The 12,241-nt window shown below is 43.8% G+C and overlaps 1 protein-coding gene across 4 annotated transcripts in view; it reads right to left on the bottom strand.

The window, feature by feature from the left end:
• The window catches only part of ZMIZ1 (zinc finger MIZ-type containing 1), a 2,170,450-nt gene that overhangs the window by 1,431,931 nt on the left and 726,278 nt on the right, over positions 1-12,241 (bottom strand). For all 4 annotated transcript variants that reach the window (XM_044056883.1, XM_044056886.1, XM_044056882.1 and 1 more), the window contains exon 4: positions 10,923-11,124. The gene's annotated coding sequence lies outside the window, so the exon portion shown is untranslated. The remainder of the gene's footprint in view (positions 1-10,922; positions 11,125-12,241) is intronic.

The raw sequence follows: 12,241 nt of genomic DNA, 5'->3' as shown, positions 1-12,241 counted from the left end.
GTAGTTACTTGATTTTCAGAATGCATTAACTCTTGTAAATCTTTAGATTCTGCCCAAGCAGCAAAGAAAGACATTTTTTGTTTATGGAGTTCCAAGGTATGTTGCTGAAATGTCAGCATATGGAACTGACACAATTTAGTGCCTTAATAGCAAGAGTAGCTGAGGTGTATACCTTCCTACCTCACCTGTCCAATGCTCGGGAATCCCTGTCTGAGGGAGTGACATTCTTCCTTTTGGCCCTTGAGAAATTACCTCAGGGTCCGCTGTAGGATTTTTAAAAAGATATTTGTGTGAGTCTGGGAGCAGGAGGAAGGACATCAGGAGTCAAGCTGGATTTGAGGAAAACATCCTCCACAACATTCAGGACTGAGGGGAATGGCCAAAGGTCTGTGTTGTGGAAGATCTAGGAATTCTCTGCATCTCTTTTTAGACTGAGAGTAGTCCTGACTCTCCCACTGTAAATGCTCCATTAAGGTATGCAGAGTTTCCCCAAAGGAAAAATCCTCTGGGGAAGAGGCTGAAGGAATGGAATCCTCTGCATCAGAATCCTCATAAGTGGAGAGGGGTTGTATGTCTTCATATTCAGATGCATCACATTCATCTGACTCTTGTTCAGACAAAACCACAGGGGCCAGATCTCTTTTCCTTTTGGAGGGGGTAGCTTGGCTTCCCCTGATCAGCAAGATAAGCATTTTAAGCATTTGAGACTGAGGCAAGGTAGTACGCACCTGAGAGTGGGTTGTCGGTTTCTTGGGTGTGGTTGGTACCCGGGGCCTAAGAAACTTGGTAGTTTTAGAAAGAACCGTAGTCGCGAAAGATGTCGGTTTGTGTCGAGATTCAGTAGTGCAAAGGCCTTCCTTGGAAGCCGGTGCCTGCTCAGCGGCTCCAGACCCATCCAAGGTTGAGACGACCGCAGGATCCTTAGCCAAAGAAGAGTTTTGCGGCATACCGGACACCAAAAGTGTCTCTGTAGTGACCTGCAAATCAACAGAAGAGGACATCAGGGGCTGCAAAAGCACCTCACTGAGGACCGGAGAACTGACGACTAGCTTAACGGAAGCGTCATCGGCAGGTATGGACCTGTGTGGTCTGTCTTTATCTTTACGTTTTTTCGGAAGATCTCCTGTCGGATGACTTACCGAAGCCATATCAGAATTCGAGGACTGTAAGCGAAAATATCTGGCTACAATAAGGGCCCACCGACAGATAGTTCTGGCACTGAACAAAGCACAGAAGCGACAACGAGAGACGTCGTGGTCTGGGTCTGAACAAGTGACGCAGTAAGAGTGGAAGTCTTGGTGTGGTATTTGTTTTCCACAGGCGAGACAATTATTAACTTTTTCTGACATTGGTTAGTGCAAGAAAAAAGGATCCCCAATGGGTACTTAGCTTTAGAAGACTTCAACTTCAATTCGGTAGACGAAAACTCAGGTAGTGGCCAACCAGCACTCGTGTGAACTGCTTCTGCTTCGGGCTCCACGGCAAGAAAGACTGATATAATGGTGTCGGCTGCCTTACTTTATACTACCGATGACCTGACGTCAGTCCTCAAGCGACAGCAACAGATGCAGAAATACTAGGTCTGTGGTATTCGGGCCGGCCGAGGGCTAACCTGGCAAGAATAACCCAAATGTGATGACTGTAACAGTGAAACATGAAGAAGATCTGCCGAACAGAGTGGAAGTGAAAAGTACAGTTTTGTACCTACCATAAATGTAGATGTTCGAGTGTATACACTGCTGCAGTCATTATACTTGGGTTATCCTGCCGTCAGGCGGTTCCCCAGTCGGCCTGAGTTCCAAAGTCTTGGTTCGGCGTCAGTTGCTGTCACCTCCTCCCTGACGTCAGTGCGACAGGGGTATACAAGATGCAGCCGATGCCATTTTCTTCAGTTTTTCTTGCCCCAGATGTCAGGTGCCCCCAAATAGGTAGGCAATTCAAATTTCTAATAAAACATACACAAGAAAAGCAAACAACAATTTTCAGCTACCAGCAAATACTCCCCATAGGTAGTAAAGGGTGGTAGACATAGGTACGTACCAGCAAGTAAGAGGGGAAGGAGGGTAACCTGGACTGCAGCAGTGTTTACACTCGAACATCTACATTTAGGGTAGGTACAAAACTGTACTATGTTCATCGTGTTACATTGCTGCAGTCATTACACTTGGGTAGAATCCCAAAGCTGAGGTAGGGTGGCTGGTTCTATAAGGCATTAGAGGTTGCTATAAGGCCTTGCAGCACTGCAGTGGCGAAGCCAGCTCTGGATTTAAGAGTACAGAGGCAGATGGTAATGCTTGGTGAAGGTATGTACAGAACTCCAAGTTGCTGCTTCCAAAATATTCTTGGTAGGTACTCCTCTGAGGTAGGCAGTTGAAGTGGCTGTTGCCCTGGTGGAGTTGCTGCTAGGTACAGGTTTCCCATGGTGTGTATAGCAGAAACGTATACAATGTCCTATCCATTTTGAAATAGTCTGTTTTGAAATGGCTTTTCCCTGTGCTCCTGCAGCATATGCTACCAATAATTCCTCAGATTTTCTGAAAGCTTTGGTTTTGTCCAAGAAGAAGCGTAACTGCCTGTGAATGTAGTAGTCTCTCCCGTTTATTTTGTGGTTTTGGATAAAAAGTTTGCAAATGAATAGTTTGGTTTAGAGCCACACTGGATACCACCTTTGGCATAAACATAGGGTTAGTTCTTAAAGACACCCTGTCCTGGTGGAAAATGAGGAAAGGTTCCACTGCCATGAGTGCCTGTAGTTCTGAAACTCTTCATGCTGATGTTATTGCCAGGAGTAGAGCAGTTTTCCAAGAGATATATTTTAATTCTGCTGTGTTAGCTGGCTCAAAAGGAGGTAAAGTTAATTTTTCCAAAACAAAATTGAGGACCCAAGTTGGAGTAGGTGCTCTACGGGGCGGTCTTATGTTTTTAGCCGCTCTGAGGTACTGTCTTAGCAAAGGATTAGAGAAAATTGGTGGATCCATGTTGTAATGAGCAGAGATGGCAGAGGCGTGGATCTTGATGGATGAGAAGGAGAAGCCTTTGTCCAGCATCTGCTAAATATTGTAGTATCTGAGGAATGTTTGGGACAAGAGGGTCAAGGCTGTGAGCTTGGTTCCAGGCCCAGAATCTCTTCATTTATCCAAATAGGCTTTCCTGGTACTAGGCCTTCTGGCCTCCAGAATGACATCCATAACAGCTTTGGAGAGAGGCATTGCTTGCTTGACTAAGGAATTTTCCATGCAGCTAAGTTTAAGGTCTTTAGCTGGCTGTGTAGTATCCAATTGTTGTGCTGAGTCAGCAGATGTGGGATTTGAGGCAAAATCCAGGGTGGTCCTTGTGCTAAATTCTTTAAGATTGGGTACCAGTGCTGGCGTGGCCAGTCTGGTGCAATCAGGATCATCTTTGGCTCTTCTTGCCTGGCTTTTATGAGTACCTTTGGCAGGAGAGGTAGTGGTGGGAAAGCGTATACTTGTAGGTTTTTCCAGCTGAACGAGAGGGCATCCACTTTCCATGCTTGTGGATGGTAACTCCTTGTGCAGAATTTCTGTAGCTGGCAGTTTATTGGGGATGCAAACAGATCTATGTCCGGGCTCCACCATTTCTGTGTTATCATTCTGAATATTTGTGGATTCAATTCCCATTCGTGGGGATCCATGATGTTTCTGCTTAAGTCGTCTGCCAGTGTGTTTTTGTCTCCTGGCAGGAATTGTGCTTGCAAATGAACTTGATAGTTTAGAGCTGTGTTCCACAAGGTCATGGCTTGTCTGCAGAGGGGGTAGGAGCGAGTGCCCCCTTGCTTGTTTATGTACCACATAACTGTGGTGTTGTCTGTCTTTAGTAGCAGTTGTCCTGGATGCAGTAGGTCCTTGAAAGCTATAAGGGCATTTTGTACAGCTAGCATCTCTTTTTGATTGATGTGAAGATGCCTTTGTTCTGTGGGCCACTTGCCCTGAATACATCTGCCTGCCATGTGTGCTCCCCAGGTGTAAACCGATGCATCTGTTGTCAGTGTTTGCCTGGCTGTGGGTTGAGTAAAATGCTGTCCCTTGTTGAGGTGACAAGCTTGAGCCCACCATTGAAACTCCTGTTAAAGGCAAGGCATTAGTGGTATAACGGTTTCCAAACTTAGTGTTGAGACCATACATTCTTTAGGTGCCATTGTAGTTTCCTCATATGCAGTCTGGCATATGGAATTAGTAGTATGCAAGATGCCATGTAACCCAAGGCCTGCAGAATTTTTCTTGCAGGGAATTGGGTCTTTGTTGCCATCAATTGAAAGTATTGAGTCAGTTGTCCTTGCTTGTCTGGCGTGAGATAAGCCATCTGGGCCGTTGTGTTCAAGCTGGCACCCAGGAATATTATCTCTTGTGAGGGCACTAGTTTTGATTTATTTTCGTTTACTGTGTACCCCAGGCAACTTAACTTTTTTTTACAAACGCCAGATGCTTTAGAAGAATGTCCTTGCTCTCTGCTTGAATCTGGCAGTCGTCCAGGTACGGATAAACTTGAATTCTTTTCTGTCTGCAAAAGGCAATTACTGGTGCCAGGCACTTTGTGAAGACCCTGGGTGCAGTAGATAAGCCAAAGGTCAGTGCAGAGAACTGATAGTGCATTGAACCAGCTATGAATCTGAGGTATCTTCTGCAGTTTTGTCTGATAGGGACATGCAGGTATGCCTCCTTGAGGTCCAAGGTCACAAGCCAAGCTTTCTTGTCCGGCATGGGAAGAAGCTACTGTAGTGTCAACATTTTGAATTTCGGAACATCCAGTTAAGTGTTTAGAGAAGAAAGATCCAGAATGGGCCTCCAGGCTTTATCCTTTCTGGGAACCAGAAAGAGTCTTGAGTAAAATCCTAATCCTTGTCCTTGCTCCTGTGCTGGTACCTTTTGAATAGCTCTCATATCCATGAGTGTTGTTACTTGTTTTTGAGCCTCTGCCCATTGATTTGGTGGCAGATTTGGCATTCCTGTTAACCTTGGCAGAGTGTGAAAGTGGACCTGTAACCTTGAGAAACAATGTTGAGAACCCATTTGTCTTTGGTGATCATATGCCAGTTGTGATAGAAAAGTGCCAGTTTTCTTCCCAAGGGGGCTGCCAAGAGAGAGTTGTTTGGCAGCTGTAGTGGGAAGTCATTGGGGCTGCTTTTTATATGGTTAGGGCCTGTCTTCCCCTTCTTTCTGGCCTGATGCAACCCATTGTCGAGGCCTGTAAGGTCCTTGTGGTTGACCTCTACCTCTTGGATGTCTGTATCTGCCCCTTTGAGGTCTGTCTGTAACTGGAAAGGACCAATTCTTAGTTGTCCAATTTCTGCTAAATCTAGGAGGCTGAACCTGTAAGAAATCCTTCACTGTTTGCATAGATTTTGCCTTATCCTCCATTTTCTTTAATACCTCTTCTGCCTTAACTCCAAATAACACATCCTGCTGCAAAGGTGCATCCAATAATTTTGCTTTAACATGATCTGGTAATGTATGTTCTTTTAACCAAGCATGTCTTCTAATAACAGAGCCTGTAACTGCTGCTCTACAGGAGGCCTCTAAAGAATCAAAACCACATTGCAAAGTATGCTTTCCCACTTGTTCAGCTGCATGCAATAAATCCTGCATTTCTTTAAAATTAGGAGGATCTGAATCTGGAAGCATTTTTTGTTTCAACTGAGACATCAAAAATTGCTGATATTTTAGCATGTGAAACTGGCAATTTAAGGCTCTCATTGCTAAAGTTGCAGACGTATATACTTTCTTTCCCCATCTGTCTAATGCTCTGGAATCTCTGTCAGAGGGAACTGGATTCTTGGCTGATGAGGCCTTAACCCCTTTGGGTCCCTGAGAAATAGTTTCAGGGTCAGCAACAGGGCTTTTATACAGAAATTTGTATGAGTCAGGGACTCTGTAGTATCTGTCAGGTTTAACTGGGGCTGGTGGTAAGGAATCAGGATTTAAGCTGGATTCAGTATACACATCATCCACAATATCTAACACTGGCGGAATAGCAAGGGGTCTGTGTTGAGGTAATAAAAGGAAGTCTCTGAGCCTTTTCTTGGATTCTGAGTAATCCTGGCCTTCCCAATGGAAATGCTCCCTCATGGTATGCAAGGTTTCCCCAAAGGAGTAGTCCTTAGGTGGAGAGGCTGATGGAATTGACTCCTCAGCATCAGAATCCTCATAAGGGGGTAAAGAATATCCTAGGTCCGAGGATGAATCTGAAGAGATGGGCACCTGGTCAGATGAGTCATAGTCTGCATCCTGTCTAGGCCTTTTATCAGGAGGGGGATGGGACCCCCTGATCAGAGTGATTAGGTCTTCGGCCATTTTGAGCATTTGTTTCTTAGGCATGGAGGCCTGTCCTGGAGAATGCTGTATTTGTTTCTTTGTTTTAAAAGGAGGCTTAGACTTAGCAGAGGGTTTAATGCTTAACTGAGTAGGTCTGAAAACACCCTCTGAAGCTGTGGGTATCTCAGCTACTCCGGATCCCTCTGAAGGGTTAGTTTCGGTAGGCTGAATAACTTGTGCGTCCGAAGGCCCAGCCATCTCCACGTGGGAGTCAGAGGTGGCCTGTGGTTCTACAGAAGCAGTCGTCAGGGGCTGCAAAGGCACCTCGCTGAAAACCGGAGAACCGGTGACTGGCCTAGAAGAGGCTTCGTCGTCAGTTTTGGGCCTCGGATGCCTATCCTTGTCTTTGGCGCTTTTTATGTATTCCGGTCGTCGGAAGTTCTGACGGCATGGTATAATTGAATTTTCTACCAAAATAATGTCGGGCAAAATCAAACCGATGTTTAATAGTGCGCTTGTTAAACCTAGCACAAAACCGACAACCAGTGACGTCGTGGTCTGGGCCTAAGCATGGGATACAATAAGAATGGAAATCCTTATGAGGTATTTGCTTCCCACAAAGTTATTAACTTTTACTGACATCGGTCTGAGGCAAGAAAAAGTTTCCCCAACAGGGTACTTAGCTTTGTAGAAGACTTTGGTTCTGGATTTGGAATGGAAATCGCAAGTGCCGGTCGGCCATCTCCCAAGAACTGCTTTTGCTTCGGGCACCGCACGGCAAGAAAGACGAGAAAATGGCATCGGCTGCATCTTATCCCCTGTCGCACTGACGTCAGGGAGGAGGCGACAGCAACCAACGCCGGACCAAGACTTTGGAACTCAGGCCGACTGGGGAACCGCCTGACGGCAGGATAACCAAAGTGTAATGACTGCAGCAATGTAACATGATGAACATCCTGTGGATACAGCGAAGTGGTTGCAACATTTTGGCCTTCACGTAAACAAAACTCTGTGGGCTATAGTACTGGACTTAATGAACTGTGACTTACTTGTCTAACTGCAAATGAATGAACTGATCTGTTACATTTAACTAAATATGTTGTGTGAAAAGGCTGCTGTCAAAGCCTGAACTTTTACATTTTTTACAGAAAACTGCACCAAACCACAGTCAAAGGCTTCCACAGTGTGTTAATTAGCTACAGGTAAAACTACTGGCAGGATATATGCCAGCGCTCTGTAGCACCTAGAGATTATCTCCTTAGGTTTGTACAAAAGGAAGTGCTGTTATGTCATTATTCTCTTGGTGTTGGTGGGAGGTGTCCGCTGTCAGTGGAGTTACAATACTTTATAAGGTTAGGCCTTTTTTGTTATAGTCCTACAGGCCCCCTACTAAGACTAGGGCCTTAGTAATCATGTGCAGGTCCACACAAACAGCCTTACTTCTTTCACTCCACTGACTAATCACGGCCTCTCACCAAGGTGAGTAAGACGATACCAGACACTGAAATCCGACCTCTCCCATGCCAGGTGCTCTGCAGTCTGGGCAGCTCTACCTGGATTGAGAAGTTGAAACATCAAGGCTTTATGCTTCTAAGCCGTGCAGGTTATAGTTCTGATCTTTGCTGTAAATACTTGAGACTTTTTAGGCCTGTCTATCATGAGCTTTCATTTCCATCTGGAACTGCTGTTTCTTCTGATCTTCAAACTCTATATTGTTCCCACATGTTCTGCTTTCTGCTGAAGAGGCCAGCTTTGGAATGGCAACCACTGGAGCACTTGGGCATGGGTGGATGATGTACAGGTTTCACAGATTGCACAGTTTTGACCTTTTTCTTAGGCTTCATAAAAATTTCCTGATAAGGCATGCCAAAGAGTTTGCCATGATCTAGCAAGATACTACTCTTGTCCATTTTCTCTGCAGTCTGGATTAAGCTATTGACTTTGGCCCTGATGGAGACATATAAGCCATATACCAATTTATCATTTTGCTTATTTATACCCCCTCCCTATGTAACAGACCACATGTGCTAGAATAGTTTACAGCCCTGATACCCAGGGTGGCTGAAGGGGGTATTTTTCCCCAAACCTTGAAAAACTTCTGCTGTCCCTTTCACTAAGCAGAGAATTTAGCTTGGAACAAAAACAGGACCCTCTCACAACTTTTAAGAACAGCACAGGATCATTGAAAAGGCACTGGTATCACTCTGGCACCTGGCAAAAAAACCCCCAAAAGCAAAAAAAAAAAAACCTGTCCTGCATTTTGGGGACCAGGGACAAACGTTGCATCATGCTATTCAGGGTACTCCTTTGAATGTCATATCCTCAGGGGCAGAGTCCAAGAACAAGAAATCCTCATAATCTGTATCAAATCCAAGGAGTAGATAAGATTTAACTTTATAAGGCCAAGTCCCCTTTGCCCCTTCTGAATCTGAAGACTCCAATGGAGTGGCATGCACGTCTTCCTCCTCATCTCTTACGCCATGCTTGAGGTGGATAGTCTGTGTTCTGTAGGCATAGCCTCTATAGCTCTTTGTAGAACAGTAAAGTACTCTTCTGAAAATGTGAGAGAAACTCCTCAGGTTTCTAGTTAGCACATGTCTGTCTCTTGATCCAGTACTGATACGTTTGACTGCCACACACACTCACTCAACTAACAAGTAGGTCACTCTTTGGACATCCTCTGTACAGATGCGTGACCATTGGATGGTCCTAACATAATTGCAGGGAGTAAGTTTCAAGGGGGGGGGGGGGAGCATGAGTAGTCTCCAGAGCTGGTTCAAAAGATGAATAATGTTCATGTACTAATGCTGTCTAGGGGCTGACTCTAAGCATGCTACCAAACTTCTATCACACCTACGAATGGTTTTATTATTGAAAGTTGCTTAACATTCTCAATCATCTACCTTATAACCCACTGTTTAGCAATTGAAACACTTTAAATGGTAGTCTTTAAGTGAAATTAGTCGCCCACAAGACTATATGTTACCTTTACTGGCAATATCAGTAGGCAGAGTAAATTCCCTAAATGTTATGCAAAATGGACAAGACAATTTACAATAAACTAAAAATAGCAAAAACACCTCTCAAAGGATGCGCAGTTCTTTATTCTCTGGTTCATTTTCTTGTTGGATGTACCGAGGGGATCCGGATTCCTTTCACACCCTTAAGACATACTGACAGGGGAACTAGACAGTCCCTTATGTTGCTCTTAGGGGACTTGCATACCACCCAAGACGGGTGGTCAGCTTTACATCCACTGAGACATCATTTTTCTTTCCACTACCATGGGAAAAACAAAGTGATTTTCACTGTTCAGACCTCTGCCTACGAAATGAGCCCAAGACTGGCAAAATGACAGAAGTAGCATTTACTTTCTGCAAATGGCACACTGAGTACAATTGTCCCTTTGGGGTCTGTCTTACGGCCACTACTTTTATCTACTAACTTTAGCCCTGATGCCTGTTAACTGGTCATCACTGGAAAGAGTCTTCGGACCAGCTCACTCACCCATTTAAAAAAAAAATACAATAAATAAGTACTCCAAGCAGCAAAAAATGATATGAAGACAGAAAGTTCAGGGTACATGACCTTCCTGCAGATGGCCTTGGAGTGAGAAGTAAACCATCTCCACTATGGTGTAATCTAAACAAGACCTGAATACAGAAGGCTCAGGGTACACAGGCTTCCTGCAGATGGCCTTGAGTGAGAAGTAAACCATCTCCACTGTGACAATCTAAAAAATATGTGAAGACAGAAGGCTCAGGCTACACAGGCTTCCTGCAAATGGCCTTCATGATGTAATCTAAAAAAGATCTGAAGACAGGACGCTGAGGGTACAAGGGCTTCCTGCAGATGGTCTTGGAGTGAGATGAACCCATCTCCACTATGGTGTAATCTAAAACAGATGTGAAAACAGAAGGTGCTGGGTACATGGGCTTCCTGCAGATGGCTGTGGACTGAGAAGTGACCAATCTCTACTATGATGTTATCTAAAAAAAGATCTGAAGACAGAAACCTCAAGGTACATGAGCTTCCTGCAGATGGCAGTGGAGCAAGAGATGACCTGTCTCCACTATGACGTAATCTTCCACTTTATTTTGGAAGTTTAATAGAGATAAAATCCTCGTTCTGGTAACATAAGACAGGCAAATTCAGTGCGTCTATCTCTAGTGAAAAATTAAAATTAGCTTCTCCTTGTTTGGAAAAAAAAATAACAAACAAAAGTCTCTCTCATGAGACAGGACTGAGATACTGAATGATTTACTACTATAACTTAGCTTCAATACTCCTCTATCAACTCATGCATGCCTTTCCTTGCTCCCTAATGTTTCTACCATCAACATACTACATGCAGCCAAGATAACAAGAGAAGATATCTGCAGTGCTGTTACACACACTAGGCAAAAATCTGTGCAAAACAGCAACATATGAAATTCATGGAGAAACAGATCTGTCATTTTTCCAACATAACAGCAGCCATACACTGAAGCATGGAGAGATGCAGTGGGTTGAGAAGGATGTGCCCCTCATTACAAATGTAAAAATAAGTTGTACTTTTTTCAGTCACCAATTCTACTTTTAAACATTTCCAATTACTTTTCATGTGCAGATTTTGGCAGATAGCTAACCATAAAGAAAACAAAAGTTACTTACCACTTTGGCAGAACCATGATACCACTTGTCTTTAAAAACTGTTCCACGACAGACGGAACATATACGTGTTTGGCATATGGAAGCCCACAGTCGAATCCTCCTCCTTTCTAATCAGACTGACGACCAGCCTGCATATATTACGGTAATTGTTCAGACACTTTCAGATTCTTAAACACTGCAGATGGTTGGTCACTTCATCCACCTAAAAAAAAAAGTTAATAAAATACATAAAAAAATGACTTCAGAAAGCAATATACCTGTTTCGTTACCATTAAAACTTCAAAATCAAAGTATACTCCACTTTGATCTTTTTTGGGATCCCACAAAACAACGAATAGAGTTCACAGGACACTATGTTGCTGCTATGCAAAAGATCTCCACTTACACTTCATTTACCAAACATTGCTTTGATCTTGGTCGCTATTGTCATAGATATACTTAAGAAACAAATGTTATGTACTTACTATAATGATAGATCCATTTTATCTGATTTCGCCAGGTTCACTATGCGTTGTTGGATCCAACTTCGGCACTGATCTTGAAGATCTTTGGCTCTGACTACTCCCCTACCCATAATTCCCTGAACTCCACCTCAATACCTAATCCAAAACATGTAGATATCAATCATATAAACCCGGTTTAAAAATAACCCCAGAAAGTAGGCGAGAAAAAATGGCAGGGTTATGTAAAACAGGCAGTACGGACTGGTCACAGACAAGATATGCCCGGGACAACCCGGTCATCATAAAGCTACATGTGACAATTTGGAAGGGGGAGGCAGGAAGGAGTGACGCTGAACTGGATGAAAATCAAACAATGTGGAACTATCACTGTGGTAAGTATATAACTTTCATATCTATTTTTGTCAGATTCAACTACGGGACAGGACTCCCAACCTGGCAGGGTGGTAACGAGGAAGGACATTTCTGAGGATGGTGGAACCACAGGAGGAATGTGATCTAGATTGTTCATCAAGCACGTAATGAGATACAATGGAAAAACTGTAGACCAAGTAGCTGCTGCACAGACAGAATCAACAGTTAGTCTACTGGCAAAGGCTGCTGAAGTGGTCACTGGCCTTGTGCAGTGACCCTTAGGTTTAGAATGGAAAGCCAAGCACATTTTATTGTAAACAAAGGAAATGCATTTGGATAACCATCTACACTGAGTAAATGTAGTCACTGCTTTGCCCAATTTATGTTTTGAGAATGCCACAAACAACTGATCGATTTCCTGAATGGTTCGGTCCTATGAAGATAGGACCTAAGCTTACAATGAACGTCTAGCATATGCAGCATGTATTCACCCTTGTTTGAGAA

Source organism: Protopterus annectens, chromosome 14.part0 (genome assembly GCF_019279795.1).
Source record: "Protopterus annectens isolate FY-2018-M chromosome 14.part0, PAN1.0, whole genome shotgun sequence".
Lineage (NCBI taxonomy): Eukaryota > Metazoa > Chordata > Ceratodontiformes > Protopteridae > Protopterus > Protopterus annectens.
Note: the sequence above shows the minus strand (reverse complement) of the source record. Positions and strands in the feature narration are given on the sequence as shown.